General features: G+C 33.2%; 1 protein-coding gene across 1 annotated transcript in view; it reads right to left on the bottom strand.

Annotated features, from left to right (window-relative positions):
- The window catches only part of LOC145256176 (protein MON2 homolog), a 1437553-nt gene that overhangs the window by 815494 nt on the left and 601441 nt on the right, over window positions 1-20618 (bottom strand). The gene's annotated exons all lie outside the window — the stretch shown is intronic.

The following is a 20618-nucleotide window of genomic DNA, read 5'->3' as shown; positions in this document are numbered from 1 at the left end:
ATTCTATTTGAATCCCTTCCACATCTTCAAGTTGTAAGGCCAGATGATTGGCAAGGCCCTCCCAATTCGAATAGCCTAAGGACCCACTTCGTCTAACTCCAGCACAGAGAGGTTGTATTTGATGCCCTGCATAAATTTCAGCACCCATGTCACCCAATAAAGCTAACTTATATAAAGCCTAGAAGCCTCACCAAAAGTAGAAAGGCCCATAAAACTTTCTTTTTTCGTGCTAAATACAATCATCGTTAATACGAGAGATAGAAACATATAAGCAATCATCAATACGAGAGATTGAAAAAAATAAGCAATCATCAATACGAGAGATTGAAAAAAATAAGCAATCATCAATACGAGAGATTGAAAAAAAATAAGCAATCATCAATACGAGAGATTGAAAAAAAATAAGCAATCATCAATACGAGAGATTGAAAAAAATAAGCAATCATCAATACGAGAGATTGAAAAAAAAAAGCAATCATCAATATGAGAGATTGAAAAAAAAAAGCAATCATCAATACGAGAGATTGAAAAAAATAAGCAATCATCAATACGAGAGATTGAAAAAAAAATAAGCAATCATCAATACGAGAGATTGAAAAAAATAAGCAATCATCAATACGAGAGATTGAAAAAAAAAAGCAATCATCAATACGAGAGAATGAAAAAAAATAAGCAATCATCAATATGAGAGATTGAAAAAAATAAGCAATCATCAATACGAGAAATTGAAAAAATAAGCAATCGTCAATACGAGAAATTGAAAAACCAATACGAGAGATTGAAAAAATAAGCAATCGTCAATACGAGAGATTGAAAAAAAAATTAAGCAATCATTAATACGAGTGATTGAAAAAAATAAGCCATCATCAATACGAGAGATGTTAAAAATTAAGGCATCTTCATCAATACAAAAGATGCTGAATGAATAAAATACTATTATAACTGACCGTTCCATTTTCCAGCCTCTCCGCCTAGACGTCAGGTGTCTTCACTTTAGCTATTTCACGATCCATAACTTACATGAGATGAATCATAGCAACTTGTAGGAACTTGCGATTATTTCAGTATTCCATCTCTACTATTCGAGGCAATGTTATATACATAATGGCGTCAAAAATGCAACAAAAAACTCAGTTTAGTGCTGAAGTCATTAAGCGTAACCGTCCTTTAGTCGGTGCTATTTTTTTCGCCATAGCATCGACTGAAGAACTTGATATACTTAGCCCTATGGGTCAAGTTTGTGTTTCCATGAAACCGTAAGCATCGACGGACGATGAAACTAATATATAGCATTATTTAAAGAAAATATATGATCTTATATACATAACTGACTACTCTGGAAACACACACACACACACACACACACACACACACACACACACACACAGCATTACACATATATAAAATGTTTGCGAGAATACATTTGCTGCATCTAGCCACACTGAATTATCATTATACAACGATTTACTTGTCTGTGGATAACTGTGATATATCTGTTAGTGTGTCCGTCCCACTTTTTCTCGGAATCTACTGAGATGATCTGCTTGAAATTTTGTACAGACCTTTGTGAACGAACTAAGTATGATATCTATTCGAGGCAAAGTTAAAAAATTAATAGGAATTAGTTACTAAAATACCACATTTACCCCAAAGGTGTGGCATGAAGCACTCATTCTATAACTTTTACTGAGTTTTTCTTAGAACTGCACGCCTGTGGAACTCAGTTCCGTCTGCCTGCTTCCCTCCGGACTACAACTTGGATGTCTTGAAGTCCAATGTTAACAAATTCCTAATGAACCGCCCCTTAATTAAACACTTCATCAAATCTCCACACTAACGTAATGTACTTGCAATAACCCTTATCCCTGAGTGGCTTCCGGGCCTTGATAAGTGGTGATCACTGTGTAAAAAAAAAAAAAGGTTTTAACGGGTTAATATATATATATATATATATATATATATATATATATATATATATATATGGAAACGGCACTAATCATATGCGGGTTTAACCGGCTTCCTCCAGAGGAGGAAGTTCCATGAGAATATGAAATTCAGAAGCGGTCTCCAGGCGCATAGATATCCGTTAGGGGAGAGGTTTTTTTTTTTTTTTTTGCAACTCTTGCAGGGGGTGACATCCTCCTACATACAGCGACTAGAATTCCCAAATTGGTCACCCACCTGGTACTGACCAGGCTCAACGTTGCTTAACTTCAGTGATCTAACGAGAACCGGCGTGTCAGCGAGATTACGCCGTACGTATATTACTGAATGTTAAGTGATTAACGCTTGTTTCCCTAAGACTTTTTTTTTGTTGCCCTATATACTTTAGTATATACTTTAGTTATGTGAAGGAGTTAGTTTTAAAAAAGATGTTTTAATTGGCTGTAATTTGCAATTTGTTGAACAGACTGTCTTTTCTTCAGCTATGTACGTATTTCCCTCACCTCCTCATCCAATGTCCCTGCGATAATATAGAGAAAGAGTGATCTCTTCTCGGCGTTATCATTTAATTTACACAAGTGTCGTTACATACCATTAACACATATGTAAATTAGATAGCAAAATAGCAAGTCTCCATACTTCGAAATAATAATTCTTATTATTATTATATAGAAGTAAAGAGGCTCGTTTCATTTTTTAAAGTTATAAACAACGTCTATTTATACTGCAGATACCCCCCCCCCCCAAAAAAAAAGGACTAACACGAAAATAAAAATTGCTCTTATCTAGAAAAATTCCACTCTCTCTGACAGAGGACAGAAAGATGAAGAGTAGTCTCAGAACAGAGACGAGGGGCGGGGGTCAAAGAGTGCTAGTAGTTACGACGACTCAACGGGAAGCAATATTGAAAAATACTTACAAATAAGCTACATAGAAGAGTCTGTGCTGCCCCCGACTCCACGTCCGCCCGCCCGCCCGCCAAGAAAAAAATCATCAAACTAAATTTAACAGCGAACGAACAGAAAAGAAAAAGAAATAGAAAAGATACCCAGAATATATCCACACTCTTATATCCCGACAGCGAAATATAACAAAAAAGTCTTCCCGTCGACAGTTTCGTTTCGGGAGGAAGGAAACTATACAAATCCTCAAAATAAAAGAAAGAAAAAGAAAAGCAACAGCGAAAAGCCGACAAGTTAAATCCGCAACGGCTAGAGCCACTCACACGCTTGCAAATAACAATCATTTATGGCCGCTTTTCTTAAAGGGATAACACCGCTATTTAAGAAATCATTGGACTAGCAGTTAACTTATGTTTCAGAAGTTTTTAAAACGAATTCGTCGGCCAGATCGCCGGAAAACGGCGGGATCAATCTATCGCCTTAGTAAGTATCTCATCACACCAGACGCAATTCGCTACAGGTATAACAGCCAGATACGTCCTAAGATGGGGTACTTCTGCCACATCTTTGTAGGAGCTGTTTAAAGCATCCGTTCATGCATGAAAGACTACAAAAACTACAAACGGGTTTGTATTACTGTACACATAGATTCGAAAAAGTTGTCAAAAAACAAATATATAACAAATAAATGTTATCAAAGGCAAGATAAGTTACTTTTCTGCCAAACTGGATATATTTTTTGTGTTTTTATTCAATGTAACATGTTTATTCAGCTCGAAAAACAGTGTTTACCGATGTATTGGAAAATTCAAGATGGCGTCTGATTCTCTCTTTAACACGATAAGTTTGGGAAAAGGTGTTATAAATAAAAAAACTATACAAAATCCTATTAAAAACCCGCCGAATATATTGAGCGAGTTTTTAGCAGTATTTTATCCAGTTTTTTTTTTTATTTATAACACCTTTTCCAAAACTTACCGTGTTAAAGAGAGAATCAGACGCCATCTTGAATGTTCCAATACATCGGTAAACACTGTATAGTTTTCGAGCTGAATAAACATGTTACATTGAATAAAAACACAAAAAATATATCCAGTTTGGTAGAAAAGTAACTTATCTTGCCTTTGATAACATTTGTTATATATTTGTTTTTTGACAACTTTTTCGAATCTATGTGTACAGTAATACAAACCCCTACAAACTTAGTGGACGGTGTCCTTTTCTTATCCCTGTGCTTCCTCTTTCTCACGGAAGAGACGGTATTTAATTTTCTCTCACTGCAATAACTGTGATACCAGGGTCAGTAAGTGGGACTGAGAAGTCAACCTTCACCACAATTGAGGAGGGGCATTGCAAAAAGTGCTTTAGCAGCCCCGCCGGCATTCTCTGGCCAGGGCGCCTGAAACGATCAGCAATAAGCTAACCTCTTCGCAAAGAGAGAAGGCAAAAGGCCTGGGAGCGTGGACCTCATAGAACTGCACAAAACTAGCATTACACCGCACTCAACAGGGGCCAGGCAATTACAGGAATCTCTTGATTTTGTGGGTCGAGGATGCGAGCCTATTTTTATTCTATGCACCACCCCTCCTGTAAAAACATTCACGACAAACACACGACTAGCTACAACCACTATCAATAATTTCCCTTATTCTCTATCTGTGCTTAAAACTAAACGGAAATTCCATATACAGAGCTCTCCCTCACCAAGAACTGCTCGTCTGTGGGACACAATACTATGGATCTGCTTCCCAGCTGACTATAACATGGTCGTTTTCAAATCCAACGTTAACAAGTTCTTGATGAGCCGTCCTTTAAAACAAATTGGTTTCTAACCAATTTCCATCATCACCGAGTTATTGCACCTTACACTAATGAACCATTATCCTTTAGAGTTATCAGGGCATTGATAAGCGGTTACTATATATATATATATATATATATATATATATATATATATATATATATATATATATATATATATATAGTGGCAGATTCCTATTATCTTTCCTATAAGTACTTTTTCAATGAAAAAGATTGTTAGTCATTCGCTACTCAGTCGTTATTTTCATGGCAGATGCTCGACTGAATTCCAATCAAACAACAAAAACTCGTCTAGCTACAAACACTATATATTTTTCTTTATACTTAAAACCAAACAGAACTTCCATAAGTAATGTTTCTTTTCTAGAAAGATTCGTCCGCAGAACACAATATCACGCGAATGCTTCTCAGCTAACTTCAACATGGTCGTTTTCAAACCTAATGCTAAATTCTTGTCAAACCGACCTTTTAAATAATCAAATTAGTGTTACCTCACTGTCTACCTGACTGACACATTAACCCTTATCCTCGAGTGACATTTTGACCTTGATAAAAGGTCACTAGTTAGTACATTAAAAAAAAATAAATGAAAGACGGATAATGTTTCATTCTGACTACTGTTCTATGAAAGCTCCAAATAGAAGCCCAGTCTAAATTTAATACAATGCAAAAACCATTATTAATAAATACGAGGGTCGTTCCAAAAGTAATTCCTCCTATTTTTTATTCCGCAGATAGAATTACAAATTGCATTGTTATCATCACTGAGCTTGTGCATTCTTGACCTAAAATATCATTTATTATAGATTTTAACGGTGTGAGACTAAGAAAGCAACCGCTGTCGTGGGAGTGCGTCAGCAGCAGAGATGCGTCATTGAATTTCTGGCTTTGTTCGTCTTAATAATTTTGGAATAGAAAAAGTAGGCTTTTAATATAACTGTCAGAGCGAGAAAAAACAAACTTTATAGATACATTTAAATGTACGTATGTATGCCTAAAACTTCCGCTACCGGTATAACAGCCATATACGTCCTAAGAGATCGGGATCGTTTTGAAGCTCAATCCTTTGGACAAATATCGAAAAAAAATTGGCTAAAAACATTAATTCCTTCACCCTCAACTGGGCACATTTCTTCAGCGAGGGGTCGTCATCCTCTCTTTTCGATTGACTCGCCTTAATTTAAACCTTCGTCACTTCCGATTCGAACACCCGGGCAACGCCGGGAACCCAAACTATTAAATTAATAAAAGGCGATCATTATAGTCTTATTGTTTTATTGTATTATATTTGTATTAATAGTTGATATTTATTTTTGTGTAGCTGTAGGGTGTCTGTATAGTAACTTGTAAGACTGTATAGTAACTTTACAGACACCCTATATATATATATATAACTTATTTTTTATGCAAGATGAAATATTTCCGCAATGAAACAACACTGCAGCTCACACAAACCATGAAAGCCACAGACCGGAAATAAAAAAATGATTAAAAAAAAAAAAAACTACTACATAATCGAGTCCTCTTTCACACTTTGACATTTCTAGCAGTAAGTTGGCGTGTACAAGTTCCAAGTCTGCAATATACACATTTAGTTCGTATTTTCGTTTATCAATGAATGTCACTAGCTTTATCGATCCCGGCGTTGTCCGGTAGTGTATTTACTCACAATTCTTTCCTTTCTAAAACTATATCGTTTTTGCCCTCCAAAGATTATTTTGTTTGAATCAAATGTACGTAACTCTGTATAGACGAATAAACAGTTACGCCCCTTTGACGGAAATAAATAATGACGTAAATGAAGAAATGGAAGAGGAGTAGACAGACAGAAGACAATGTGTAATATATCAAGGTTGACTCAATGGATCTAGCTTCTTTCTTTTTTTTAATGGACTGATCATGTTTTTATTTAGAACAAAATGTTATTGGCAATCCCATTAATTGGATTGTGATACGTGACGGAATATATTTACGTCTAAATGAATAAATGCGAAAGTTTTGTTGCCCAATTATCCGAATTAGAATTACATACAAACGAGCCAAACTTATTTAACCCGAACGATGCAACATATTGACATACAATCCATTTAATAATTCGCCACCACCGAAACAAATGTGTATTCTATACTTATGTCTCAAACAGTTTCGAATAAATTATTTTTCTATGTCATAGGTAATTATCTATATATTAATACGATAGCGTGTGTGTTCTTTTGTGTGTCATAGGTAATTAAGTAGTAGTAGTAGTAGTAGTAGTAGTAGTAGTAGTAGTTAAAGCGGTTTAAAAAGGAAATTCCAAAATCTTAAGCAGTAATGCGTCATTAACTTCCTGGTAAAAGTACACCGAGAATAACGAATATGCAGAAAAATAAAATACGGAGCACAAAACGTCGCTAGTTTTAATGGTATCACTCCGGCCTTCGTATCTCTTCAAAAAAATAAATAAATAAATAAAAAGGATTTACTTTTGGAATGCCTTCCTCTCTTTCTCTCTCTATTATATATATATATACTGCAATTAGGAAGGAAAGACTTATGATTCATGATTAAAAGTAAATTTGTATATATATATATATATATATATATATATATATATATATATATATATATTATATATATATATATATTCCTTTAATATTCTCTCCAAAACGGGGGGAAAAGGGGGACAGGAGAGGAAAGAAAGAGAAATGGTGCCAACTACTACTACTTCGACATTAAGATTAGATGGAAGAATCCAAAACATGTACCCAGTAAAATTAGGTATGGAACCTACTGGGCAACGGACGTTGTTACTAACACATACGGGTCTTCAACTACTGATCATTTACTTAAAACCCCGTCTTGTGCAGCGAACTTTAGTACGGACTCTCTTTCTATTCTGAGTCGTGCTCATTCACTATATCACCTTAAGATCTTGGAGACTATTCACGTTCGACTTAGAAAACCTTCCCTTTGCAAGCAAAGGGGATACTTACTGGGTTTGAACGTGATTAATCTCTAGGGTATTCGACCATAACGCTGTTTTATTTTGATCGTTTTCCCACTTTTTTTTTTTCTCCCCGTAAATTGAATAAAACGCAATTTTAATCACTTTTTCATTCTTTGTTTTAAAAATTCTCTCGATACAGCTTTGAGAAACGAGGGTCGAAACCGGTCACTGGCTCCCCCATTTCTTTCTTTCCTCTTCCCCTTTATCCCCCTTTTGGAGAGAAGATTACAGGAATATATATATATATATATATATATATATATATATATATATATATATATATATATATATACAAATTTACTTTTAATCATGAATCATAAAAGTCTTCCCTTCCTAATTGCAATATTTAAATTTGTATCCCTAAAAACATGAAACATGTATATATATATATATATATGAAGATATACGGCACGATTACGCTGACACACCAGTTATCGCTAGATCATCGAAGTTAAGCAACGTTGAGTCTGGCCAGTACCAGATCAGTGGCAATTTGGGAAGGCTATGTACCTTCTGTGAAAATTGGGTGTGGGGCCAGCACCCTCGCCCCGAAAAAAAGAACTCCTCACAACAAAAGCATCTACAAAGTTGTGGATGGCCTATGCCGCTTTAGGGGCTTAAGATTATGTAATGCAAGGAGACACAAGGATGCATGCTCATATAATTATGTTAAAATAAACAACGAATAAAAATTTGTGTAGAACTGGAGACACCCATGCTTATTTCAGCGCATGAATTCACTGGGAGAGGGGGGGGCATTAATCCACTGCGAGAGATGCACCGCCAGTCTTCATTAATACATGTATCTAGGAGAAGGAAACTGATGTAAAAACGTGCGGATTATTAGCCAAATAGAAAACTACTAACCAACCCCACATGATTTTTAGAATATGACATATTCATTCTATGACGAGTATGTTACAAAGATTTTTCTGTATTTTTTTTTTTTATATAAATAAGTGTAATTCTAAATATATACCGAATTTATAGATATAAACATTCTAATTTCCTCAGGTGTTTTTTAAACAGCCTTTGTTCAAAACAAGTATATTGTTTAATACTTTCGGGAGAGTCTCTCATATATATATATATATATATATATATATATATATATATATATATATATATATATATGTGTGTGTGTGTGTGTGTGTGTGTGTGTGTGTGTGAGGATGAAGAAGGAGCTAAATATATATGCAAGAGAGATAGAAAGACGTGCAGATATTTATATGTATTCAAGTTTGAAATGTTCAAAAGTAGGGACTAATCAATACAACGAGGTTGTTAGATAGTGCTCGATAACAAGAGCAAAATATTTTTTTTTTATTATTTATTCGAAGGTAAACAGTTACATTTGGTCGCAACAAACAGCTAGCTGTTTTAGTCAATGAATGAATCAGGGCCGCCTGACGAAATCTCATTGACTGAAACAGATTGTAGCGACCAAATGTAACTGTTTACCTTCGAATAAATAATATATCACTCAAACACGGTAGTGTTTGAGTGATATATTATTTATTCGATTAAGTGAAAGTTTTAGTCATTTAGAACTGCTTTAAAGCTTCACCACTCACTCATTTTCCGACCAAATTTCAAACAATTATTACGGTTTATAAATCACCTTCTCAGCTATATTGTGAAAAAATTGTTTTTTCAATTTTCCTTTTGTAAAACAAAAGTTATGATGAATTTACTGGTGTTCAAAATCGTAAAAATTCGTAAGGAGGGGAGCGACGGTTTTTATGACTAGTTTCCATAGCAACCGCGTCGCTTCAGCGACTAGTGTTGCTACTAATTCACTGCTGTCGCGAAAAGAGAAGTAACAAGTGAAACAAAGAGAATTAAAGCAGACGAGTGCCGTACATTGTTTTACATATGTGTATGTTCTGCTTATGGGGACAAAAAAATAAGACTGAATTTAAACAAAGAAGAAGTGAATTTATTGGAAGCCCGCAAAAATCATGGATTACAATAGAAAAATTTGAGCATGAAAAGTCATATGGTTAAGATTTAAACATTGAAAACTAAGGGACTAGTTGTTAAAACTGGAAAAGAAAAGGACAAGATATTCTAGTAAAAAAAACATAATAAATTTATAACTTAAAATGTTGAATCATTAAGAATTGATTATATAATGTTAAATTGAATTTTTAAAAAGATTCTTGATGTTGCAATTTTTTAAGTTACAAATTTATTATATTTTTTACTAGAATATCTTGTCCTTTTCCTTTTCCAGTTTTGACAACTAGTCCTTTACTTTTCATATCACTTTTTATTTCTCGCATTTTTCTATTGTAATATATATATATATATATATATATATGAGAGAGAGAGAGATATTGTAAATTATAACCAAGAAATCTCTTTAAAAGACATCTTTTCAACTCGAAATGAGCTTTTCTATGCAAAAGAATGAACGCCTGCGATGAGGCCAGTTGGCGAATAGGAAACCGGAAAAGGAAATGGACAAGAAAAGAAAACGGAGGGAAAATGATTTGGCGAATGGCAGGAATGCCTATCTCGTTTAACACTGAAAAGAATCGCCAAAGACACACGAATTTATTTAGTTGAAGAGCAATCAGCGTCGCCAAGTTACGGCGACCACATTCGCGCCAAAAAGTAATGGCTTCAAAAAACATCAGCAGCAGTAGTTCCTATCTGCGTGCCTTCCCCTACCAGCTCAGAGTTAGACACAAGGTCAGTTTTTAAAGTTCAGGGATACACGCTACCCCCCTCACACACACACACACACACACACACACAGAGGGGGTGGTCACGAAGAAATCTGGACGAGTTTCCAAATTCCAAAAGAAGCCAACATTCGTAATCAACGAGAAACAACTGGTAAATGACTGTTGGTATAACTCAAAACGCTTTACAATCGTAATTGAAAAAGGCGAAATGTGATTGAAATTGGAGACAACTTGTCACTGAAACTCCATGGATTGGCTGGATGTTTTTGCTTTATGGCATATCAACCCTTTTTAGGTTATTTAATGTCAAATCCAGTTATTTTGAAGAAAATTTTTTAAATAGAATATTTTTTTTTTCAAGTCTATCTAAAGTCTATTTAGTTTCAAGTTCCTATTTAACCCATAGTTGGGACTCTAACAGGTACTACCACTCCGGGTCAGAGTGGACCTGGGAGCAATGGCAATTGAAGGGTGGCTCTTACCAATGAGCAATCGCTTATGACTGGTATAAAAGACCCTAGGTGAATAAATCAAATAATTGTTAGGACAATTAATTAGAATCAAGAATGGGAAAAATCGGAATATTTGAGGGTATCGGAATTAGTATCAGAATCGAAAAAATGTGGACCGATTTTCCGATGCCAAAACGATTCTTTTGCCTTTCTTATTTGATTTTGTTTAAAGCAAAATCTTCCATTGCTGGTAATAATGGTAAAAAGAATCAATATTTATTGATCACCAGTGAAACTAAAATCGATAGATCGCCCCCCCCCAAGTATATTTTTACGTTTAGGAAAATATTTGCACATTCAGTATGTGTGTTTTTACGGCAATCAGAGAAACTACGATTATGAAGTTAAATATTTAGAGATTTATAAAGAATCGGAATCGGGAAAAATATTGGAATCGTCCCATCACTAATAATAATACTAAAACCTGATAGGTCTTGCACTGTCTCTCGTTATAGTCCCTGCCGCATCATAGCCTACCTGTGTTAGTTTTAAAAATTATTTCACTGAATGTGCTCCGATGAACTTATTACACTTGTAACCTTCCCCAACATCAATATCCTCGATCCACCTAAGAAGCAAAATCCAACTCTTTCAGTGTAAACTTCCCTAGATATCGGAAGATTTCCCACTGATAGCTGTTTTCGGTAAAAACTTGCGGAGAACGCTCGGTTTTATAATTGTTATAAAAATGGAACGGAAATTATATTTCGTTCCGTTTTAATTCTTTTCTTCTTTACTTGTACAAAAAATCGAAAGTAATCGAACGAATAGCATTCAACAATCGCACTTTATATATAGAGAAACCGAAAGATTTTTTTGTTATAAAATTTTTTTTTAACAAAAACAAAATAATTTTTAAACGAAAAAAGTCAATTTGGTATACTTTTTTGGTATTTTTTTTTTTTTTTTTTTACATCAGTCCAACTTACCGTTCACATTGGAAATGTCGACTTTTATAGGTTTTCGGGTATGCTTACAACGAATAAACACCTCCAACCTTCCCATGTTAAAAACGGCTTTCAGAATTGACACTCACAATCTCCCTATGTTAAGAATAGCTTTCGGAATAGACATCTCTAACTTTGTCTGCATACCCAAAAACCTATAAAAGTTGACATGGCGATTGTGAACGATGAGTAGGACGTAATGCAATAATGCGCCGGAACGAAATTTAAATTTCCGTTCCATTTTTAAAACAACCGTAAAACAAATTCCCTCTATCCTCTCCTAACTGTAAAAGCGTGCAAAAATTTAAATGTAATGTAAATAAACATCTTGCTGGCCAGTTCCCCACCATGATTATCATAGTAGAACCTCATATTCCAGTAGCAATGTTTTCTTTGGGGAGAAAAAGGAATGATAAAGTAATAAAGAAGGATAAAAAAAAGGAAGAAGGATAAAAAAAGGAAGAAGGAGAAAAGGAAGAAGGAGAAAAAAAGGAAGAAGGATAAAAAAAGGAAGAAGGATAAAAAAAGGAAGAAGGAGAAAAAAAGGAAGAAGGAGAAAAAAAGGAAGAAGAATAAAAAAGGAAGAAGAATAAAAAAGGAAGAAGAATAAAAAAGGAAGGAGAAAAAAGGAAGCAGGAAGAAAAAAGGAAGCAGGAAGAAAAAAAGGAAGCAGGAAGAAAAAAAGGAAGAAAAGACAAAAAAGGAAGAAAAGACAAAAAAGGAAGAAAAGACAAAAAAGGAAGAAAAGAAAGAAAAGGAAAAAAAGGAAAAAAGAAAGAAAAGAAAGAAAAAGAAGAAAAGAAAGAAAAGGAAGAATAGGAAAGTGAAAAAAGGAAACAAGAAAAAGGAAATATGAGAAGGGGCAAGGCAGAAAATAATAATAAATTTTTATCACAGTTCTTTTTTGAAGTTGCAACGATCGGTAAAAAAATATTTAAATTAAAAACAGAAGCACTTCAAAAACAACCCGTCAATAATGTCAACAAGAATTTTTTAAAACTTTTTCTCTTTTCCATTGTGAAAAGAGAAAAATACTAAAAACTAAAATTCACCCCCCCCCCTCAATAAATGAATAAATGAAATTAAAAAACGGACGTCAGAAAGTGAAAAAATCTTTCAGAAAATGACAATTTCATAGTGGAAGCCAAATAAAAAAAAAAAATACTTTTATAAAATTAAAATTCAAGAAAACCTTTCCGATTGCAATGAATATTACCATAGAAACAATCAACTAGGACGAGGATAACTTCAATTTTATAGTACATGCATTGAATACCGGAAGTAAACATTTCTCCCCTCTCCATCTCTTTTTTTTTTTTTATAACATACTATCGAGGGGTACCCGGCGTTGCCCGGGTGTTTGGAGGTGTGTGTGGTTTTGGGTAAATCAAAACTCCGGTGGGGGGGGGGATAAAAAATATATTTTGGTAGGTAAGTTTGAGGATCGAACCCGAACCGTTGAGGCAAAGTTGTAAATTAAAGTGTTAAAAAAAAAAAATTAAAAAAAGAGTGCGACGGTTTTAACCATTGGGCCATCGCGAGATGCCAACGGAAACACGTTTGAATTTATTTAATTACTTGGATTTGGCAGGTGCACGTTTTATTGACTTGATGAAATCAAGTTTGACTGCGGGATAGTATTTCACTTACTGCGGGAACGCTTTTTTTATTTTTATTTTCCCAAGGGTAGGGGGAAACAGCTCCACTTGTCCAAATTGAATAGCAATTGTTTGATATATGGAAAATATTTCCATATTCATCAAAACTGATTGCTTTCGGACATTTCCGCCGATAGACGGAAAATACCGCCAGAATTAGTGTCGCTTTTATTATAGGAAAAAGACTAATCCACATGCGGCGAGCGACAAATGTTGAATATTTATCTTCCCGAAGTCGAGCAAATTAAATAGACAGGCGAGCTCCGTTGTTAACTCTGAGATATTACGATTTACATGTGATATAAAAAGTTTTAAAAAGTTGTTAGGCGACCGACCGCTTCTCTGAAAAAAGCCTTTTGTAGACACACAGAAAAAGCGAACACACATAATACATTTTCGCTTTTATATATATATAGATGTGAAACTAAAAAAAAATGTCTATTAAGAAAAGTTGCTTTCTTATTAGAAATTACTTTAAGCAATAGAAGCTGTTAATACGAGTCTAGTCATCTGTTTTTAGTTTTTTTAAATCCAAATTACTGGAAGAAAAAAATTCATATAAATTTTAAAAACATCCCAGCTCAACCATTTTATTGGGTTCCAGAGCATATATAGTATAATATAATATTGAAAGTTTTCCAAAATAGTGTTTTTATGAGTTTTTTTTTTTTTAGGTAAACCTCTGATGAGTACGTGACTAAATATGCAGCAATAACATAATTTTGCAGATTTATTAGTCGTAATATGAAACTATTTTAATGGATACTTTTTGAAAAGTAATAAATGACCAACCGAGAAAACTATATTTGGAACGTGGAAAATTATTATACATATACATATATATTCAAAGTATAAAAATATTCAAAAATTAAGAATAATTGAATTTCAACAAGGGTCTTTGATAGTGCTCAATCAAAGAGAGCAAATTACATTTGTTTAATTATTCTTTATGTAAATAAAGATATCTTGCTACGATGTGCAGACCGTTTCAATCAGAAAAGAAAAATTTAGATACAAAATCTTTTAAAATTTTAATTTTTGTATCTTAATTTTTCTTGCCTGATGAAATCAAACGGTCTGCACATCGTAGCACGATATGACTGTATTTACATAAATAATTATATATATATATATATATATATATATATATATATATATATATATGTGTGTGTGTGTGTGTGTGCGTGTGTGTGTGTGTGTGTGTGTGTACATGCAACCACATTCCATCAGAAAGATATGATCAGCACTCAAGTGTGTGTGCGTGTATAGAGAGAGAGAGAGAGAGAGAGAGAGAGAGAGAGAGAGAGAGAGAGAGAGAGAGAGGGGTAGTCGACATTTTATGTCCTTAAGTAATCAAAATGTTGTTCTTGTTGACATAATCAATAAATGTTAAAAGGGATTTGGCATCCACAGCTAATGCAATAAAACATTTGATTCCAAAACTAATCTTTGCATATAAACAAAGCGCATAAAACAATAACACAAGATTATTAAATTTTAAAACTACAGAAACCGTTCGTAATTTTTAATGCATTATTCCAGGATTCGTTTATTCAATCTACACGTTTAGTAATGTAAATGCTATTTCAAACTTAAAAGTGACTGACAAATAAACCTTGTTGCATCTAAGAATGCTATTTTAAGCATAAGCTTGACTAGCAAGAGACTCTTATGAAGGCGTAAGGACATCTAAAATAAGACATTTCCAATCGATTTTTTTTTTCAAACCCGAGCTGGAGAGATCAAAATAAATCCAGTTTCAAACCCGAACAGGAGAGATCAAAATAAATACAGTTTCAAACCCGAACAGGAGAGATCAAAATAAATACAGTTTCAAACCCGAACAGGAGAGATCAAAATAAATACAGTTTCAAACCCGAACAGGAGAGATCAAAATAAATACAGTTTCAAACCCGAACAGGAGAGATCAAAATAAATACCGTTTCAAACCCGAACAGGAGAGATCAAAATAAATACAGTTTCAAACCCGAGCTGGAGAGAACAAAAATAAATACAGTTTCAAACCCGAGCTGGAACAAAATGAATACAGTTTCAAACATCTGAGTGTGACAGATCAAAGTAAATATCCCTTCAAGCCTAATCTTGACAGATCCAAACGAGATCTCAAATGCTGGTTTAGCACAGTTTTTTTTTTTGTTTTGTTTTTTTTTTTAAGGAAAAAGGAAGGCTGACTGGCAGACAGCCTTTCATAACAATGTATGAACTAAGCACTTAATTTCAGGGTCACTCGTTTTATCTTTGGTTGTAAATTGAATCATGTTCAGCGTTAGAAGCATTTAGCACTCCTAGAAATTTACAATACGAATAATTACATTTTCAAAAGTCATATTCATATATAAACAAGGGAAATGTACCCAATAGCAAAACATCACATTTAGAAACGATGCAAAAGTGACATTTTTCCCCCTTTTCAAAACTGGCTTATTTCTATAGCAAGATATTGAATAACATAGTAATTGACGTTTTATAAAGAGATTCCATCAGATCATTGGCATGTACTATATATATATATATATATATATATATATATATATACTTACATACACACTAGCGGAGGGCTCCCGGCATTGTCCGGTCGTAAAATACGTTTAAATATTTTAATTTATCCAGATTTCGTATATATTATTAGAGAGTTAATTCTGCATCGATTATTTTAAATTAAGTATCAAATATATACTCGTCATTTAAAAAGTGAAAAAAAAAAAAAAAAAAAAAAAAATGACTTTGGCACCATCAGCTGGAATTGAAACTAAAAGCAAAATTTGTAGCGTTCTAGCCTGAAACATTACCACATTAGCCATGGTCAAACATTAATGTACAAATATATGCATATTTGTTCATGAGTGGTAAGGCCTAATGACTTTCCATATTAACCCCTGAACAACTGTTTTGACCTCTTGGGAACTACTTTAACCCGATACATAACCATGCAAAAATGCTCCAAAGACATTAAATCATTTGACCCGACTTGCACTGCTCTATGACCTCCTGTTTCAGAGAAGATACAGTTTGAAAAAATTGAGACAGATTGACAGACAGTGAGCTTTATAAACGAAGTGTATATATATGTGTGCGTGTGTGGAACAGTCTATAGCAAACCACTGCCAATTTTTGGTCTACAGACTTAAAACACACACACATATATATATATATATATATATATATATATATATATATATATATATATATAGTGGATTCGGACCTGTGGAACAAATTCGATTTGGTTTTTAGCTGGTAAAAATAGCTGCTAACTAAGAGGTAAAAAATGAAAAATCTGAATTTGGCATGCATTAGTCGATTTGAATCTACACATGCACAAATATAGATTTACACATTTAAATTAGCTAGTTTATAAAGTATCATATCCATGTGAACTTACCGCTAGAGTGCTAACTGTTTTAGTTTCAATTCTAGCTGATGGCACCCAAGTCATTTTTTTTTCAACTTTAAAAATTAATACCATTATATTGTACCTAATATATAATTATTAGGGTTGTGAAAATCGAATATTCTTTTCATTGTTTGGACTCTCGAGAATCATATCACTCTGTATAAAAGCATACAAGATATCAACGGATACACACTCGAGAGTCAAAACAATGAAAAGAATATGCTGTTGTCATAGCCCTAATAATTATATTCTAACTAATATATAATTAATAGAGAATTAGCTATTATAATACGAAATCTGCATACTTAAAATATATTTAAGTGTATCTTATGACTGGGCAACTCTGAACAGCCTGCTAATATATATATATATATATATATTACTAGCAAAAGTACACGTCGTTGACTGGGTTCAAAAACAGCCTACAGAAAATGGACTCTGATTTATTAAAGTATGATAGGTTATGAAAAGGAAGGGTTGTAAAGAGATAGCTTTGAATTCGGGAGTATCAATGCCAAAGCAAAATATGATAAAAGTAAAAATAAAATAGATAAACCCCATAATTTATTATACCATACCTGTTCACACTGAAACACATATCACAATATTCTGTGGATCTATATTAAAAAACCTTGTTAAACTTTGTGACATATTTACATTCTATGAAGGTCAGGCGCGAACGAAAACCCCATAATTTTATTATACCATATTTCTTCAAACTGAAACATAATTATCAAAGTATACTTACGCAGATAGATATGAAAAGTCTTTATTAAAGTTTGTACCTATTTCCATTTCGCAGACCCCATAATTTTATTATACCATCCCTAGTTAAGTTAAAAAAAATACTTATCAAAGTATTATGTACATCTATATCAAAAACACTTGTAAACGTTTTTTTTTTTTTAAATTTTTAAATTTTTTATTTCCATACTTTGTGGACCAGGCGCGAACGCAGACCCCACAATTTTAATGAACCACCGTTCTGCCAGATCAAACATACCCATTCCTGTGTCTCAATACATCTATCATTATATGTAATCAGTTTTTTTTTAAATAGTCAACCATATAGGAGCCTATTTGTGACCAGACACACACACACACACACACACACACACATTTCCTTTTGGAAAACTCAGAAATGCACAGAGAATGACAGCTGGAAAGTATTTGCCAAAATATACAGAATAAAAGGCCAACAAAAAGGAAAACGGAATCCTTCGAAATTACTGTTTATACAAAAAATAAACAGTCAAGGAAATGAAGCAAGTAAATCGTGATATTTAGGCGAAAAAAAAAAATGATCATGAAAATGTAAATTTATTCTTTGCATACTTATGTCACCGACTAGCGGAACCATGTGGAAATTTCACAGTGCTTTTTTACATTGATCTGTATAATGTACTTGCAACAATAACTAATGGAACCACATGGAAATTCCATGGTGATTTTTACATCAATGTACTGTTCATAATAACAGGACCCGTGGAAATTCCACAGTGGCATCTTGCATATATAACATAATGCTGCTGGGCATTCTGTGGACGTCCAGCATGAATGAAGACCCCGCAATATTATTGTAATCCTTTTGTTAAAACTGTGAAACTATCTAAGGTTAATAAAGTGTCAGAATATATTTGGTTATTACGGTTTATCTCCAATATCCTTATAGGAGTCTGTGACATTTCCATTGTATGGGTGCCCGACATGAACGTAAACCCCTCGACATCATTATATCATCTCTAGACAGAACAGATACTACACTTGTGTCTGAGAAAAAAGAAAAACGAAAAAACAAAGAAAAGAAAAAATTTTTTAAAACAAAACAAAAAAGAGAAAGAAAAAAAAAAACAAGCAAAAAAGAGAAAGACAGAAAGAGACAAAGATTATAAATTTTTTAAAATCCATTTTGTGTAAAATAATATTTAATGAAAAAACAATGCCAGAATGTTGCAAAAAACTTTTTTTTGATAAATAAACAAAAGGTAAAAAATAGAAAAGTAGTTTCATGTTCATCTAATGTAACTAGCAAATTCCGTGGAAATTCCACGGTAGGTGAACATTTTTAAAACACAATCTAAATGGAAATAAAAAATAAAATACAATTCTTTTAGCAATTTTTTTTTTAAAACTTTTTAACGCTAAAAAGAATTGATTAAAAAATAGTTTTTGTTTTTTGCAAATCAACATTCAATTTTTCTGAATTATCTTTTAATATAAATTGTAAAGGAACAGCTCTCAATTCACTTACACATTTTTTTTAATTTTTAAAAAGAATCTATAATAAAAAAAAAAAAATTACTGTCTCCTCTGAACATGATGTTTTTAAATTATAAAATAAAATAATCAATTTGAAACCGTAACCAGACAGCCATGTGTTTTTTTGTTTTGAAAATTTTTGGAAAGGAAATGGTTTTAATAATTTTTAATTGATAAAGAGTGGCTATAAAAGGAGGTATTTTGTTTCTCATTAATTCATTAATGTTTATGGTGATAATGTTTTTTCTTTTTTTTTTTTTTTTTTTGTGACACCGGACAAGTAAATTAATATTTAGATTGCAAAAATGAAGAACGCTATTTCTGTATTCCTGAAAGAAACACTTTATGTCCATATCTATATAATTATACGATTTTGTGGCTTGCTTGAATCTTGTCGACCAGAATCGGCAAATTCCATCTTGAAAAAAAAAAAAAAAAAGATAACAAGTAAATATATATGTGTGTGTGTGTGTGTGTGTTTGTGTGTGTGTGCATGGGCGTGCCTCAGAGGCAAAGAAATGAGGCTAATGAATTGTGTTTTGATTTTAATTCTCGATGTTGGCCCCCAAATTATATATAGTTTTGATCTCACTACCATATATTAGGTTCAAAATAATAATCAATAGGTATTTATCAACATAGATACATAATCTGCATGAATTAAAATATATTTAAACATATTTTATGACCGGGCAACTCCAGACAGTTTGCTAGTTTACTGTTAACAAGATTCATTTTGCATGCGAATGAAGGAATCAAATAAATAAATAAGGGGCACAGTAAAAAAAAAAAAAAGTCTGATAGTGTTGAGCACATAAACCCGGAGGTCTACAGATCGAAACCACACTTTGTGATCATTTTTGTGAATCGTCATATTTTTGTTTTTGTCCTCCATAAATATTACGAGATTTTGTCCTCCGTAAATATTACGAGATTTTGTCCTCCGTAAATATTACAAGATTTTGTCCTCCGTAAATATTACAAGATTTTGTCCTCCGTAAATATTACAAGATTTTGTCCTCCGTAAATATTACAAGATTTTGTCCTCCGTAAATATTACAAGATTTTGTCCTCCGTAAATATTACAAGATTTTGTCCTCCATAAATATTACGAGATTTGTTTAAGTAACAACTCTGATCTTATTGAAATCTACTTTCTTTCTGTATTGTTTGGTTTATCCCGACTACAGTTCTCACCTTGAGTGTTATTTGCACAACCTTTTGGTTGATGTAACCTCTGACCTTCTTCAGGTTTATCTTGTCAACAAGAACCCATGATCAAGTAGATAATGGGTTTGGTAAAATTTAGTTGTATATGAGACTCCTCAGCACTGGCAACACCCAAAATACAATTGCGAATTACTTAGGATTTCTACTCGACGGTCATGGCTTACGGGATGAGAGCAAGTTACTCCCATGGATGAAATAAAAGGTTCCGTTCGAAGTTCATTGCAGATTTCAGAGTTTGACAGATTCCAGTG

Source organism: Euprymna scolopes, chromosome 32 (genome assembly GCF_053919585.1).
Source record: "Euprymna scolopes isolate OS-2025 chromosome 32, ASM5391958v1, whole genome shotgun sequence".
NCBI classification, from domain to species: Eukaryota; Metazoa; Mollusca; class Cephalopoda; order Sepiida; family Sepiolidae; genus Euprymna; species Euprymna scolopes.
This window is presented reverse-complemented; position numbering and strand designations above follow the sequence as displayed.